Raw genomic sequence first — 16547 nt, 5'->3', positions numbered from 1 at the left:
CCCCCACAACACCGCAAGTAATGAGCAGAGACCCCCAGACATGAGGAGAGACCCCCACAACACCGCAAGTAATGAGCAGAGACCCCCAGACATGAGGAGAGACCCCCACAACATCGCAAGTAATGAGCAGAGACCCCCACAACACCGCAAGTAATGAGCAGAGACCCCCAGACATGAGGAGAGACCCCCACAACACCGCAAGTAATGAGAAGAGACCCCCAGACATGAGGAGAGACCCCCACAACACCGCAAGTAATGAGCAGAGGCCCCCAGACATGAGGAGAGACCCCCACAACACAGCAAGTGATGAGCAGAGACCCCCACAACACAGCAAGTGATGAGCAGAGACCCCCAGACATGAGGAGAGACCCCCACAACACAGCAAGTGATGAGCAGAGACCCCCAGACATGAGGAGAGACCCCCACAACACAGCAAGTAATGAGCAGAGACCCCCAGACATGAGGAGAGACCCCCACAATACAGCAAGTAATGAGCAGAGACCCCCAGACATGAGGAGAGACCCCCACAATACAGCAAGTAATGAGCAGAGACCCCCAGACATGAGGAGAGACCCCCACAATACAGCAAGTAATGAGCAGAGACCCCCAGACATGAGGAGAGACCCCCACAATACAGCAAGTAATGAGCAGAGACCCCCAGACATGAGGAGAGACCCCCACAATACAGCAAGTAATGAGCAGAGACCCCCAGACATGAGGAGAGACCCCCACAATACAGCAAGTAATGAGCAGAGACCCCCAGACATGAGGAGAGACCCCCACAATACAGCAAGTAATGAGCAGAGACCCCCAGACATGAGGAGAGACCCCCACAATACAGCAAGTAATGAGCAGAGACCCCCAGACATGAGGAGAGACCCCCACAATACAGCAAGTAATGAGCAGAGACCCCCAGACATGAGGAGAGACCCCCACAATACAGCAAGTAATGAGCAGAGACCCCCAGACATGAGGAGAGACCCCCACAATACAGCAAGTAATGAGCAGAGACCCCCAGACATGAGGAGAGACCCCCACAATACAGCAAGTAATGAGCAGAGACCCCCAGACATGAGGAGAGACCCCCACAATACAGCAAGTAATGAGCAGAGACCCCCAGACATGAGGAGACCCCCACAATACAGCAAGTAATGAGCAGAGACCCCCAGACATGAGGAGACCCCCACAATACAGCAAGTAATGAGCAGAGACCCCCAGACATGAGGAGACCCCCACAACACAGCAAGTGATGAGCAGAGACCCCCAGACATGAGCAGAGACCCCCACAACACAGCAAGTGATGAGCAGAGACCCCCAGACATGAGCAGAGACCCCCACAACACAGCAAGTAATGAGCAGAGATCCCCAGACATGAGGAGAGACCCCCACAACACAGCAAGTGATGAACAGAGACCCCCAGACATGAGCAGAGACCCCCACAAGGAGCAGGACCACCAGTGATACCGGGGCTCTGCTGAACCTTCATCTGTTGATCACAGCCTGCTCCATATCAGGGCCCCCAGGTATAAAGCAGCCCCCTACCCACCTGTGACCAGACCTCTCCTAGCAGGGACCACAGCCACCCCCAATAATGACTACAACCCCCTCCAGGAGGGATCATTCCCCCCAGCATTGAGCAGAGGCCGGGACTCACTATGATCGCAGTCCATGCAGACGGTCGCGGCTCCCGGGCAGCATCTTCCGTGTCACCGACGCCCGGCTCTCATAGCTCTCCTCCTCCTCCGGGGAGCGCAGCCCAGCTCACACAGGCAGGGCCCCCGACACCCGGAACAACTACAGCGACCCGGAAACCTGCACAGCGCCCTCCTCCTGGCACTCAACACGGGCACACAACCAGGATGCCACCCCGCCCGTGCCTGCCACCGACCCCCCCACCCTCTCTAACCGAGCGCCCCAGCCCCGGTCTACCGACAGCCACCGAAATTCGCCGCGCCCACACCTGTAACCCCGCCCACAGCCGCCACAACAACTCTCAATACTCGCACCGCCTACCGGCTCTAAAGACACGCCCATCTCGCTGACTGGACGGACGTAAACACAGCTTTATCCCGCCCCTTTTACGGTCATGGACCCGCCCTTCGGAACTAACTTGCCTGTGTAATACCACGTAATGTAATGTAATAATAAACACGCACCACGCCTTTGATGGTGACCACGCCTCCGGACTGCAAGCCGAGCTTCGGATTGGTTGACACGTGACCACGCCCAGCAGTCTTGGTGCGCAGTTCCGGACTATTAGCGTAACCACGCCTCTATCTTGTCGTCACGCCTCCTGTATTTCTCAGACCACGCCCCGGGAAGACATGCTGGCGCGTCTGCGGGAGGCTAGTACAGGATACCTACTGTTGGACGGATCGTAGTAGCCGGTAAGTGGCCCGCGCCCTCTCATCCAGCCCTGGTGTCCTCCCTATTGATCATATAGGAGAGAGATAGCAGTGGTCACTTCCTCCTTGTAAGGGCCGAGGCTCCTCCAGTGCATCCCACATGAAGTTTCTTAAAGGGCATGTCCACTTTTGAACACCTTATACCATATAAATCTACAGGAGAAGTTGAGTCACTTTATAGATACATTTGGTTACTTATTGTGTATAAGGCGCTGTTCACATTACGATTGCAGCGGATCGCACAGTTTACCTCCTCTTTAGCTATATATAGCGCAGCGTAGTTGACTGGGCTTTTCTATATGAAGGCATTCTGGAAAAATATATCGTATACTGTATATTTAAACATGGGAGTCTATCGGTGACGTAGCTCACGTTGCGCCTGTACAGTGGAGTATGTCAGGAGGAAGGCTTGCGCAGATGTATAATGGCAGAGGAGATACTTGAGGGCTTATTGCACCGTTCACGGATAAGCACGTCACCCAACACATGTAGATGAACCGTGGCATCCATAACGTCCCAAGATGGCAGCGCCTGCGTCCACTACTGCGCAATCGCTGAATGCGTTCACCGCAGGTGCAGATAGAGGAGATTCTGCTGTGGCCTCTGCGCAGTAGAGGACTCAGCCGCCATCTTGGGAATCTATGCCTTGCACCACGTATATTATGAAGACTGAGCGGACAAAGGAGAATCAGTAAATATTAACGGGGAGATGTACTAATCAAAAAACCCCAAAAACTGCCATATGTGATTGGTGTGCACGGCTTGCACCCCTTTCTTGAGATAGGAGTGGGTCCCAGAGGTGGGACCTGCACCTGTCATGTAGGCGTATCCTAGCGGTAGGCCGTATATGCCCAGGTGGAAATGCCGCCTTAAAGGGACCGTCCAGTTTAAAAAAAAATTGAATTCACCTTATTCCATGCCCCCCTGCTCCCTTCACTGGTCCTCCAGTCCGTGTCTGTCCGGTGCTGCAGCCAATGACTGGCCTCAGTGGTATGTCACTGTTGGGTCACATGTTGCTTGCTCATTGGCTGCAGCGGTGCATGTGACCTTTTATGTGCAGAATTTGACAGACGGGAATCGGAAGGGAACCAGAATGGAGGGGGGGGGGGGGGGCATGGATTTCTCTGCAGAGGCAGCTTGCTGGGTGGCAAAATAGAAAAAAAAAATGGAAATCTCCTTTTTTACTGATGACCTATACCCTGGGACCCCCGCCGATCAGCTGTTTGAGAAGGCACTGGTTCTTGTGAGGTCACGTTCATCAGTCACATGGCCTGGGGGCAGCTCAGCCCCCATAGAAGTGAATGGGGCTGAGCTGCAATACCAAGCGCGGCCACTATACAATGTACGGCGCTGTAAGAAGGCAGCGGCACGCACAGGAGCATCGGTGCCTCCTCAGGGAGGGTCCCAGATGTCAGACCCACCACCGATCAGATACTGATGAACTTTCCGGAGGATAGGTTATCAGTTTAAAAAAAATTCGGAAAACTTTTTTAATGGTGAGGGCGACGTAAAATCAGAAAATGTAGCAAATTTTTGTGTAAAAATGGTGTGTGCCAATTTTTTTTATTTTATTGCTTTAATTATTATTATTTTTTACCCCTGCATATACACAACTCCATCAGTTCCCCCCTTAGGCTACTTTCACACTTGCGGCAGAGTGATCCGGCAAGAAGTTCCGTCACCGGAACTGCCTGCCGGATCAGGCAAAATGTATGCTAACTGATGGCATTTGTAAGGGTCCATTCACATGTCCGCAAAATGGATCCGCATCCGTTCCGCAATTTTGCGGAACGGGTGCAGACCCATTCATTTTCAATGGGGCCGAAATGTGCTGTCCGCATCCACATTTGCGGATCCGCACTTCCGCATCAGTGCTTCCGTTTCCGCAAAAAAATAGAACATGTCCTATTCTTGTCCGCAATTGCGGACAAGAACAGGCATATTCTATTAGTGTCGTCAATGTGCGGTCTGCAAAATGCGGAACGCACATTGCCGCTTTCCGTGTTTTGCGGATCCGTGGCTCCGTGTATCCGCAAAACAGGTTGCGGACGTGTGAACGGAGCCTAAGACTGATCAGGATCCTTATCAGTTGAAAAAATGCATTGAAATGCCAGATCCGTCTTTCCGGTGTTTTACGGCAAAACGGATCCGGCATTTATTTTTTTCACCTTTTTTTCAGTCTGCACATGCGCAGACCGGAAGGACGGATCCGGCACTAATACATTCCTATGGGAAAAAATTCTGGCAATTCAGGCAAGTCTTCAGTTTTTTTCGCCGGAGATAAAACCATAGCATGCTGCGGTTTTCTCATTTGCCTGATCAGTCAAAACTACTGAACTGAAGACATCCTGATGCAAACTGAACGGATTACTCTCCATTCAGAATGCATGGGGATACGCCTGATCAGTTCTTTTCCGGTATAGAGCCCCTGTGACGGAACTCTATGCCGGAAAAGAATAACGCTAGTGTGAAAGTAGCCTAAGGGCTCTTTCACACTTGCGTTCTTGTCTTCCGGCATAGAGTTCCGTCGTCGGGGCTCTATGCCGGAAGAATCCTGATCAGGATTATCCTAATGCATTCTGAATGGAGTGAAATCCGTTCAGGATGCATCAGGATGTCTTCAGTTCCGGAACGGAACGTTTTTTGGCCGGAGAAAATACCGCAGCATGCTGCACTTTTTGCTCCGGTCCAAAAAACTGAAGACTTGCCGCAAGGCCGGATCCGGAATTAATGCCCATTGAAAGGCATTGATCTGGATCCGGCCTTAAGCTAAACGTCGTTTTGGCGCATTGCCAGATCCGACGTTTAGCTTTTTTAGAGTGGTTACCATGGCTGCCGGGACGCTAAAGTCCTGGCAGCCATGGTAAAGTGTAGTGGGGAGCGGTGGGGGGCAGTATACTTACCATCCGTGCGGCTCTCGGGGGCGCTCCAGAGTGACGTCATTCTGGAGCGCCCCGAGAGCCGCACGGATGGTAAGTATACCGCTCCTACTATGGCAACCAGGACTTTAATAGCGTCCTGGGTGCCATAGTAACACTGAAAGCATTTTAAAGACGGATCCGTCTTCAAATGCTTTCAGTACACTTGCGTTTTTCCGGATCCGGCGTGTAATTCCGGCAAGTGGAATACACGCCGGATCCGGACAATGCAAGCTAAGGCCTCTTTCACTCGTCCCGGTCTGTCATGACATCAGTGACGAGATGGTCAGTGGTTCATCCATGAAGATGTTCGAGTTTGATCCGTGTGTCCGTTTTCTGCCTTCCGTGGGTTATCCGTATTCCACGGAGTTTCCAGAGCATATCCTACCAATGGTCCAGGAAAATCACTGACAGAATACGGAGGGCATCCATGTTGTGTCCATGGTTTTCACAGGTCCCTAGACTATAATATGCGCCAGAGATCTGTAATCAATGACAAAAATAAGCCGTGCTCCCGCTGTGTGGCAATGGAGCCGCAGTCTGTGGAAAACGACACATTAAAGGGGTATTCCCATCTGGAACATTGGGGTCATATCGCCCCCAATTAGAGATAAGTCGATTTAGGTAATAACTTCATTGTAATACTGTACAGAGATCCCTCTGCGTACAGTGTTAGAATGTATGGGCTCCGATGAGCCAAAGATATTACTTTGCAAAGTTCGCAATAACTTCGGGAACTGTAATAAAAAAAAAAAAAAAAAAAAAATTGGATCCAAACTCTGGTTCGGTTCCAAGGTACCACTCGGAACCGAACCTGAGTTGAATGGGTCCATGCTCTGTCATGCACACGACTGTAATCTGTTTTGCAGCTCGCCAAACACGGATACTGCGCAGTGTGCGTTCTGCATTTTGTCCTCTATAGAACCGTCCTATCCTTGTCTGTAATGAGAGCAAGAATAGGACATGTTCTAAATTTTTGGGGATGCCGCATATGCGGACGTACACGGTGTGCTATCTGTATCTTTTGCGGCCCCATTGAAGTCAATAGGTCCGCATCTAATCCGCAAAAAATGCAGATCGGATGCGGACCAACACCACGGTCGTCGTGTGCAGGAGTCCTACCACTGACTGCGTCAAACGGTCTAGGTTTGCGCCAGCTTGTGCTTTTTCTGCATGAATGCCATCAGTTTTTGCAGCGTTTTTCTTGCGCGTGGAGAGAAGCTTAAGAATCGCACGCAGCATCTGCTAGCATCCTCAGTGAAAAACAGACCGTCCTTCATGGCGCTGCAGTTTTTTTTTTTTTTTTCACAACCGGTTGACTTGCATGGAGCGGTCCTGCGTGGGAAAACCAATGACGATAGAAGACGCTGCGATTTTTCCTGAACGGACGGAACGACGCTCCTGTGCTATATGAATGGGTCGAGGTTCAGGAGGCTGTACGTTGTTAAAACGGAAACAGTGCTCAGAGGAAACGAGCCTGACCGCCCGGATCAACCAGCGTCAGCCACTTTCCTTTACCCGGACAACCCCTTTAATATTAGAGGGCTATTCTCATCAGGACGTATGGCAGCTAATAGGCTGCACCAGAGTAAAGCGCTCCACACAGCGCAAAATGGTCGATCTTTCTGCATTTTGCGGAAGGTTGCGACCCATTCATCTCTATGGGAGAATGTGCTGTCCGCTCACATTTTCATCCGCACTTCCGCATCCGTGCTTCCGTTTCCAAAAAAAGAAATGTCCTATTCTTGTACCAATGCGGACAAGAACCCAATTCTATTATTCGCAAGGCGGTCGCATGCGGAACGCACATGCCGCATCGTGTTGGCGGATCGTGCTCCGGTACCACCAATCGAGTGTACATGAGGGCGAGGTGCAGATCCCACCTGTGGGACCCGCTCCTGTCTCCCGAACGAGACCCCACCGCACATGCCACAGCATCCTCGCCGTTCACTTCCGAAAATAGCCGAGCGGATTCATTTTTACTATAATAGCTTTTTTTTTTGTCTGGAGGATTTTCCTGCAGTTTTACGTACAGGGATCAGTCAGTGACGGGTAAAGATTACAGGGAAGTGCACACAATGCAGGGAAGTAAAGCACCGAGGCCACGCCGCTTCCTTTCGTTTCGTGTTCGGAGGTAAGCTTTGTGCAGTTTGAAAATGAAAATAACGCATAATATATATACCCTTCAAAGAGCGTCTCTAGCTCATTGATTGATTTAAAGGGGTTTTCCAGGAGTAGAATATTGTTGGCCTATGGGTAGCAGATCGTGGGGGTCCGACTCCCGACACCCCCAAGGCCTATGACACAAGGCCGAGGTGCAGCTCGGGGGGGGGGGGGGGGGGGGGCATCCTCCACATACAGTACAGACCAAAAGTTTGGACACACCTTCTCATTCAAAGAGTTTTCTTTATTTTCATGACTATGAAAGTTGTAGATTCACACTGAAGGCATCAAAACTATGAATTAACACATGTGGAATTATATACATAACAAAAAAAGTGTAAAACAACAGAAAATATGTCATATTCTAGGTTCTTTTGCTTTGATTACTGCTTTGCACACTCTTGGCATTCTCTTGATGAGCTTCAAGAGGTAGTCACCTGAAATGGTTTTCACTTCACAGGTGTGCCCTGTCAGGTTTAATAAGTGGGATTTCTTGCCTTATAAATGGGGTTGGGACCATCAGTTGCGTTGAGGAGAAGTCAGGTGGATACACAGCTGATAGTCCTACTGAATAGACTGTTAGAATTTGTATTATGGCAAGAAAAAAGCAGCTAAGTAAAGAAAAACGAGTGGCCATCATTACTTTAAGAAATGAAGGTCAGTCAGTCAGTCCGAAAAATTGGGAAAACTTTGAAAGTAAGGGCTATTTGACCATGAAGGAGAGTGATGGGGTGCTGCGCCAGATGACCTGGCCTCCACAGTCACCGGACCTGAACCCAGTCGAGATGGTTTGGGGTGAGCTGGACCGCAGAGTGAAGGCAAAAGGGCCAACAAGTGCTAAGCATCTCTGGGAACTCCTTCAAGACTGTTGGATGACCATTTCAGGTGACTACCTCTTGAAGCTCATCAAGAGAATGCCAAGAGTGTGCAAAGCAGTAATCAAAGCAAAAGGTGGCTACTTTGAAGAACCTAGAATATGACATATTTTCAGTTGTTTCCCACTTTTTTGTTATGTATATAATTCCACATGTGTTAATTCATAGTTTTGATGCCTTCAGTGTGACTCTACAATTTTCATAGTCATGAAAATAAAGAAAACTCTTTGAATGAGAAGGGGTGTCCAAACTTTTGGTCTGTACTGTATGTTCCCGGCGTTTCCCTTTAAGGGGTCACACATCCGCGCCAAAGGTGTTGTTCCTCTTAGGACATATTGACGGCATAGTGGGTGTTAACTAGCAGCTGGTGCACCTCCGCCTTCTGTGTATTGCATGTAGCTGCTGCAGGGATCGGTATAGCCCCCCCCCCTTCCTCAGGAGGTCGCACTAGTCAGACCGTCCATGGGGACGACACAACCCCTTTAGGTAGGTACATCCACGTAGGACGTAATCTGCAGAGGACATATCTGATGCAAATTGGGCATTGATTTACACAAGGATTTTTTGCGGATTTCACCCTGTGGGTGGCAAAAGGTCAAATCCGTGGTGGAAATCTGCAGCGTAAAGTGACATGCTGCGCGTGGATGAGGTGTCTTGAAATCGATTGCTGCAAACCCTTATGATCCTCAGAATGGGGTGTCCCCTGGGCCCCTTCTCCGGATCGAGTGGTAGTGCGCCTGCTGGCCCATTGCTCCATTGACTTCTATGGAGCGGATGTAAATAGTGCCGCATCAGTCCCACGGAAGTGAATGGCGCAGCGGGCCAGTATGTACACTACCGCTCTGTTCAGAGACAGGGGACACCGTTCTTGGGAACCCCCACGGTCCAAAATTTATCTGATAAGTAAAATACTTTTTGTGGCGTTACCACCCTTTTATAAGACAGCCGCCCTGCTGCTTAAAGAAACCAAAATGCTCGCCGCTCCTGCTTTAGTTGACTGTACAGGAGGGCAGCCGGAGTCTTGTGGTTAGGTGCCGAGTCTAATTAAGGGATTTTACTTATTTATTTTTTATTAGTCTATAAAAACCCATAATTAGAAGGAAAATACCACCTTAAACCACAATGAGAATGCACGGTGTGAATTTCTTTTTGTTTTTTGCACTTTTCTGCCGCTGCTTTTCTAGCCCTCGCACACTGTGCTTTCAGCCTTTGTCCGTCTTATATAAATCATTTACGTAAAAGATTAAGGTCCTGTACGCGAATGCTTGACATTCCTTCTCTTGTACGGAGTTAAGGCGTGTGTGCACCGTGCTGTGGACCGCAAATAGCAGTCCACAATGCACGGGCACCGTCCGCGTGCACGCCGTTTGCGGATGCGGACCCATTGACTTGAATGGGTCTGCAAGAGACGGTAATAGGACATGTTCTATATTTTTTTTTTGCGGTACGGAGGCACGGACTGTAATCCCATGGAAACGGTTTGTAGTGCTTCCGATCCGCGCCCCCACTCCGTATGTTGAGGATTGCAGACCCATTCAAGTCCGCAAACAGCAGGTGCAGACCCTCTGTTTGCGGTCCGCAATACGGGCATCGGTCACACACGCTCGGATGCGTGAGCCCTTACAGCCTGTGTTATAATTCAGAGCTGCATTCACAATTCTGTAGGCTTCAGAGCTGAAATCTCCAAGCTTTTCTTTGCTGGCTCGGGATCTGCACGGCTCTAGTCACTTCCTGCCATATTCACGCCACACACTGTTAGGCCCTATGCACACGACCGTATGCGAAGGATCCGTGAAATACAGATGGGGTCTGTGTGCTGTTGTCCGCATTTTATTTGCCGCCGTCATTGTTTTCACTGGGTCCATGTTCCGCTTTTTGCAGACGTAGGGGGTCATTTATTAAGACTGGCATTTAAGACATCGGTTTTAATAAAGCCCCTGCTCTGGCAGTGGATCGCCGAAGTTACATAGAGGCACCGACTTCTGCATAACTTTGGCGCATCCAGCGCTAGTCTAAATGTAAGACAGCTTTCTTGCTGTCTTATATTTAGACCATTTTCTACGCGTAAGGCCTCATTCACACGTCCGTGCTAAAATCCGTGAGCAGGTGGTCAGTGATGCATCCGTGAAGCTGTCCGTGTGTCCAGTTTTTTGCTGTCCATGTTGCATCCGTGTTTCACCAACACTGAACAGCTGAAAAATTATTTTTAAATCATCTCCTCTTAATGATCTGTGCAACACGGATGGCATTTTCACGGACCCATAGACTATAATGGACTTGATAGATCCATGAACACGGACAAAAAAGAGCATGCATCCGCGCTAAAAACGCTGACACATGGACCGCCCAAAAACACAGATGTCGGAATATACACAATAAAATGAATGGGGACGTGTGCTGTCTGTGGAACACTGACGTGTGAATGAAGCTTAAAACAGGCGTAGAAAATGCGGCTCTCCAGCTATTGTAAAACTACAATTCCCACCATGCGCTGCTGTAGGCTGATAGCTGTAGGCAGTCTTTGCATGCTGGGAGTTATAGTTTTGCAACAGCTGCAGAGCCTCAGGATGGCCATCCCTGTTATAGGCCATCAGTATGGTAATCCTGGAGAACCCTTTTAATGGGCGTCCCGTCCCGTATGAACATTTATGGCCTAATGCAAGCATTGGCTACAAATGTCAGATCTCCAGCACAGGACCCCCAAAGTGAAGGAGAGCACAGCACTCATGCATGGCTGTGACTAGTAGGGGGGTGCTGTTATTACCGAGGAAGTAGGGGGATGGGTGGTCCAAATTGTGTCTACTGGGGGAAGAGGGGGTGGGTAGTGGAAAACACCTCAAGTTACATGTAAAGATAGGCGAGTAATGGAAATATTTAAGCAAACCTCCAGGACACATGTTTAGTCAGCATATGGGGTGCCCTTCTTCCCATGTTGCCTCTATTCTGGTCCCTGGTTTAGTTTGGTTCAAGATGGCCGCCATTGTCTCAAACTTTCCCATTAAGACCTGTAGGAAAGTCAGGGATATGCCCACTCCTGGCAGTGGTCCATCCGAGGAAGTGGAGCGTTGGCAGCCATCTTGAAAAGAATCCACCAGGGGTCCAGTACGGAAGGCAGCCTGTATGTTGTACATCACACTCGCCAACTCTCCTCCCGGAACATCCCGGAAAATGGGGAAACCTTCCGAACTCCTGGAAGAGTCGGCAGATCTGCGGGGCGGCACCACCAAAACTAGGTGGGAACCTCCCAGAAAGCAGCCCTGGACGTGTATGGCTTTGGGAGGCTGCAGCTGAGCGCACGTTGAGGGGCTCAGTGCTGCAACAAAGCGGGCGTGCTCTGTAAAATGGGGTGGGGGGGGTGAAGCAGGGTCGAATTCCACAATGATAAAATGTTGGCCAGATTTTAGGTTTGGACTAGAGGAATGTTTATAGGAAGAGCTCCGAGATGCAGGAGACCGTTTATCTTATGGGACGGAAAATCTGGATTTTCCAAGTGTAGAATTTCCCAGCTTGCCTGAGGCCTGGCGTGACGCCACGAGGTTCTCCGGGGATGCCGTACGCTGCCTGCATACACTGATCAGTGTGATTAAGGAAAGGGGGCGAGTACTGCTGATGCTCACAAAGTACTCCTCGAAAGGAGCTCATAAAATCCTCCGACTGAAAGCAGCTTGTGGAGGAGTTGTCAAAACTGAGGCGAAGAAAAAGCTATCGCCCATTGTGACCGCTTGGGTCCCCTCCCTCCTTTTGACCGGTCGCGCCTCCCTGTCGCATCTCCCCATTTTGACCGATCGCATCACCCCATAGCTACCAGTCGAATTGCAGCTTACATAATGGGAGTTTGAAAGTTGAGAGCTGGAATCTGATTGGTTGCTATGGGCAACTACTACTTTTCCTCAGTGTTAATGAATCTCCCTCATTTTCCCTGGCCCCGTCATTCACAGTTCCCATGATGACTTTGTCATTGTCACAGGCTAGTCTAGATTAAAAGGAAACAAACCGCCAAACTGAAAAACCATCATGACGCGTATCCGTAATGGTGTCGTCACGTGAGGGCGCTCTCCATTCCGTGGTTTTGTCATGATGACCACCGCAGTCGTGTCATGTGACCTCATTATAGGCAGGCATACTGTTTTATGGGGTTCGTGTTAAGGGGCATTTTTTTTCTCTTGCCGATCCGGGGGATGGTTTGGGGTTTACCTATTGTCAGAAGAGACTCCTTCAACCCAACCATTCCCTGAAATACTCTGTGCTGCTGGGGGCTTGTCTTCTTACCTTCATCTTGCCTCCATCTTTCTCATTGCATCCCAGCACTTACTAAAACCATATATAAAGGGTCACAATACTTATTTCCTGAAATACTCTGTGCTGCTGGTCACCACTGTTTTTTGTTGACACCTCCCCCTTTCATAAAACACACCCCTCCTTGCATAATCAAATTTTCCATCAATTACATTGGTATCCTCCTTAGCATGATTGCTGCCATCCACTAAGCTTTTCTGAAATACTCTGTGCTGCTGACCACTCTTCTTCCTCTGTCTTTTGACCTCCCTCTTTCTTCCCTTTAGCCATTTTTTTAAGGGTGGGGGAGGGGAGCTTCAGAGATTTTCCTGTTGTCATAAAACACCTATAACACACATCTCCTGAAATCCTCTGTGCTGCTTCTGGCTTATGGCACCGCCCCTGTTACTTACTGACATAATTATTGTCCCCCACAGGTTCGGAAGACTCATCTAACATCCTGCATCTGTCGGAACACACTGGGAGTTGTAGTTCCATGGGAAGCCATAGTATTCTGGGAAGGGGCGTGTGTGATATGACACGTGGTGTATGTAGCAGTGCTGATGCAGCGCTCGCACGTCCCCTGCACAGTGTGACATAAGTCGCTGCTGCACTTTTATCTGCGCTGTCCGGGGGTAGAGCGCTGCGCTGGCAAAGTCATTTTCTGTAACGGGAGCTGATTGTAACCTTCTTCTTTGTGTCACAGCTCAGCCCCATTGGTCACCCCCATCCGATACCGCAGGAGGAGCAGAGGCAGCATGTGAGGAGCACCGGAGGCCGCCGGGTAAGAGAGAATATCCTCACCTTTAAGGTGTGAGCTTCCTATTAAAGGGATTTCCAGTTTTATGTAATAAAGTTCTGCAATTTTCAAAAACACTGCTTGATGTCAGTGAATGAAAGCTGACCTAGTCCTGCTCAGACAGCTGTAGGTTGTCCCTGTGTGTCACTTGTAGGTAAGTTATCACTCTGCAGACCTGGACAGGAGAGAAAATAGTCATTCTTCTAAGGGGTTGTTCCATTACATCTTCTCTGGATAGTGGATAAGTGACTGATCAGAGGGGGTCCGACCCAGTAGATATCTGCGGTAGATAGTGGTATCACACGTGTGACCGCCTCTCCATTCAAACAGGGGAACATGGACCCCGTTCTTGTGATCAGCAGGGCCCCGAGTTGTCGGATGCCCAATGGTCAGACATATCCCCTATCTTGTAAATAGGGGACAATTTGGTTTAAAGGGACAAATGGCGTTTTCTCACTACCTGTACTTATTCATTATCAAACAAGATAAGTGTATGATCGGGGAACGGGGGGTGCTGGAACACCCAACAATCACGAAAACTGAGGGACCTGTAAGAATGGAGCACATGTGTGACCACAGCTTCATTCACTGGTGAGTACAGCGCGTGCTGTGAATAGTGTAGTATTGTTAGTGGGAATACCCAAAATTGACTAGGCCATCAACATTACAGGTATTCTAGGTATTCTTCTGACAGGCATCCTATTAGACCCTGACCTCCATATTAGTGGTATTTTAGGTAGTATTCTGACAGGCAGCCTATTAGACCCTGCCCTCAACATTACAGGTATTCTTCTGACAGGCATCTTATTAGACCCTGACCTCCATACTAGAGGTATTTTAGGTAATATTCTGACAGGCAGCCTATTAGACCCTGCCCTCAACAGTAGAGGTTTTCTAGTTCGTATTCTGACAGGCGCCTATTAGACCCTGCTTCCGGGCATATGTCCATGGCAGACTTCTTAGTCATTGTTAGGACCACAGGCATCCAGCGACAAGGAGACAGGTAGTGTGACAGATGGAGCGAGATTCCACCGTCGCTGTTGACCATGGCATTGGAGAGGTCGAACTGCCGAAAACTGGCAGCACATGATGGATAACGTCTCGTATTTATAAAAAAAATTTTTTTTGGGTGCCTGTGTGTTTTTTATCAGACTTTTAGATAGGCAAGCTCTTGTGGCTTCCCACGATTCTATGTCGTCTTTATATAAAGAAAGATTATTTTTATTATCGGCTCAGTTCATAAAATTCCAGTTTCTAGGGACAGAGGCGACGGATCCATGAATGCGCTCACGTGGACATCGCCTCTCCCCTCAGTCACTGACGTTTCGTTGGAAGCTCGTGTTTCGTTTTTTCCTTTATTGATTTCCCTTTATTTCTGCATTTATTACTAGCGTCTTAAAGGGCTGCATCGATCCCCGACCCATCATTTATTTACAGGCAGGAGATGCTCATAATGTTTATATCAGATCGTCGCTGCTGTCAATAGAATTGCTGTCCCCAAGGTAAATGTGTCCCAGCGCTCCGCTTATCCTCCCCCATTTCATTAAAGGGGTGCTCTCTCTGACCCTTTAATATGCCCTGGTAATAGATTGGGTGGACAAACCCTTCTATCAACCCCCTCTACCACCAAACATGTCTATTGATTTCAGTGGGTGACCAGCGAAGGCCTTGTCCAAACCAGGCATCTCTTAATAAAGCTAGAACCAGCCCTGCACCTCACATGGATCCAGAGATCTCCATATTCATTGCTCCAGTTGTTCTAGATTTATTTATTGCAGGCCGGCAACTCAGGGGGTGTGTTCTTTCTGCTGCAGCTCAGGGGGTGTGTTCTTTCTGCTGCAGCTCAGGGGGGTGTTCTTTCTGCTGCAGCTCAGGGGGGGTGTTCTTTCTGCTGCAGCTCAGGGAGTGTGTTCTTTCTGCTGCAGCTCAGGGAGGCGTGTTCTTTCTGCTGCAGCTCAGGGAGGCGTGTTCTTTCTGCTGCAGCTCAGGGAGGCGGGCGTGTCTTTTCTGCTGCAGCTCGGGGGGCGGGCGTGTCTTTTCTGCTGCAGCTCGGGGGGCGGGCGTGTCTTTTCTGCTGCAGCTCGGGGGGCGGGCGTGTCTTTTCTGCTGCAGCTCGGGGGGCGGGCGTGTCTTTTCTGCTGCAGCTCGGGGGGCGGGCTTGTCTTTTCTGCTGCAGCTCGGGGGGCGGGCTTGTCTTTTCTGCTGCAGCTCGGGGGGCGGGCGTGTCTTTTCTGCTGCAGCTCGGGGGGCGGGCGTGTCTTTTCTGCTGCAGCTCGGGGGGCGGGCTTGTCTTTTCTGCTGCAGCTCGGGGGGCGGGCTTGTCTTTTCTGCTGCAGCTCGGGGGGCGGGCGTGTCTTTTCTGCTGCAGCTCGGGGGGCGGGCGTGTCTTTTCTGCTGCAGCTCGGGGGGCGGGCGTGTCTTTTCTGCTGCAGCTCGGGGGGCGGGCGTGTCTTTTCTGCTGCAGCTCGGGGGGCGCGTTCTTTTCTGCTGCAGCTCGGGGGGCGTGTCTTTTCTGCTGCAGCTATTTCCCTGTAACTGCCACAGCTTCTAACAGAAGATACGGCTGGCGACAGTTGAAGATTTAATCTGAGCACGTGCGACCACCTCAGTGAGGTGGAAAATAACAAACAGCAGGTGGCGCTCCACAAATGTGTGTGTGGGCGGGGCAGATTGAATAGAGCAGGTATCTGCAACCTCCAACACTCTTGTAACTATTGTAAAACCACAACTCCCAGCATGCATGCTTTCCCAGCTGTTTTGGGAAATCCCATAGAAATGAATGGAGCATGCTGGGAATTATAGTTTCACAGCAGCTGGAGTGCCGGCGGTTGCTGATCCCTGTTGTCGACGATCAGGCGGTCCTGTGCTGGATTACCAGACTAATGGATGTGATATTAGGGGAAGTTTATGGCCGGTGCATTTGCTTTCTCCTCTTCCCGGCAGACTAGCGCTCCGCTCCTGTACACCCCCCTCCTCTCTGTAGCTCCGCACGTTAGAACAAAGGCCCAGGGCGACGTCTATCTAATTACGTTTGTTTTGCAGAGACACCTGGAATCTCTCCCAGAGAGCTCCTCTGCCTCCACCATGATGATTATCGCTTTTACACAGCATA

At 50.0% G+C, this 16547-nt stretch overlaps 2 protein-coding genes across 3 annotated transcripts in view; one reads left to right on the top strand and one right to left on the bottom strand.

The window, feature by feature from the left end:
• Positions 1 to 2117, bottom strand: part of ANKIB1 (ankyrin repeat and IBR domain containing 1) — a 124298-nt gene extending 122181 nt beyond the window's left edge. Inside the window, exon 1 of the mRNA XM_044295872.1 lies at positions 1655 to 2117. The gene's annotated coding sequence lies outside the window, so the exon portion shown is untranslated. The remainder of the gene's footprint in view (positions 1 to 1654) is intronic.
• A 122-nt stretch (positions 2118 to 2239) lies between these two features.
• The window catches only part of KRIT1 (KRIT1 ankyrin repeat containing), a 48386-nt gene continuing 34078 nt past the window's right edge, over positions 2240 to 16547 (top strand). Inside the window, exons 1-2 of one of the 2 annotated variants that reach the window (XM_044295873.1) lie at positions 2240 to 2387; positions 13343 to 13420. The gene's annotated coding sequence lies outside the window, so the exon portion shown is untranslated. The remainder of the gene's footprint in view (positions 2388 to 13342; positions 13421 to 16547) is intronic. The other variant, XM_044295874.1, reaches the window with a different exon arrangement.

The sequence above is a fragment of the Bufo gargarizans genome, chromosome 5 (genome assembly GCF_014858855.1).
Source record: "Bufo gargarizans isolate SCDJY-AF-19 chromosome 5, ASM1485885v1, whole genome shotgun sequence".
NCBI classification, from domain to species: Eukaryota; Metazoa; Chordata; class Amphibia; order Anura; family Bufonidae; genus Bufo; species Bufo gargarizans.
This window is presented reverse-complemented; position numbering and strand designations above follow the sequence as displayed.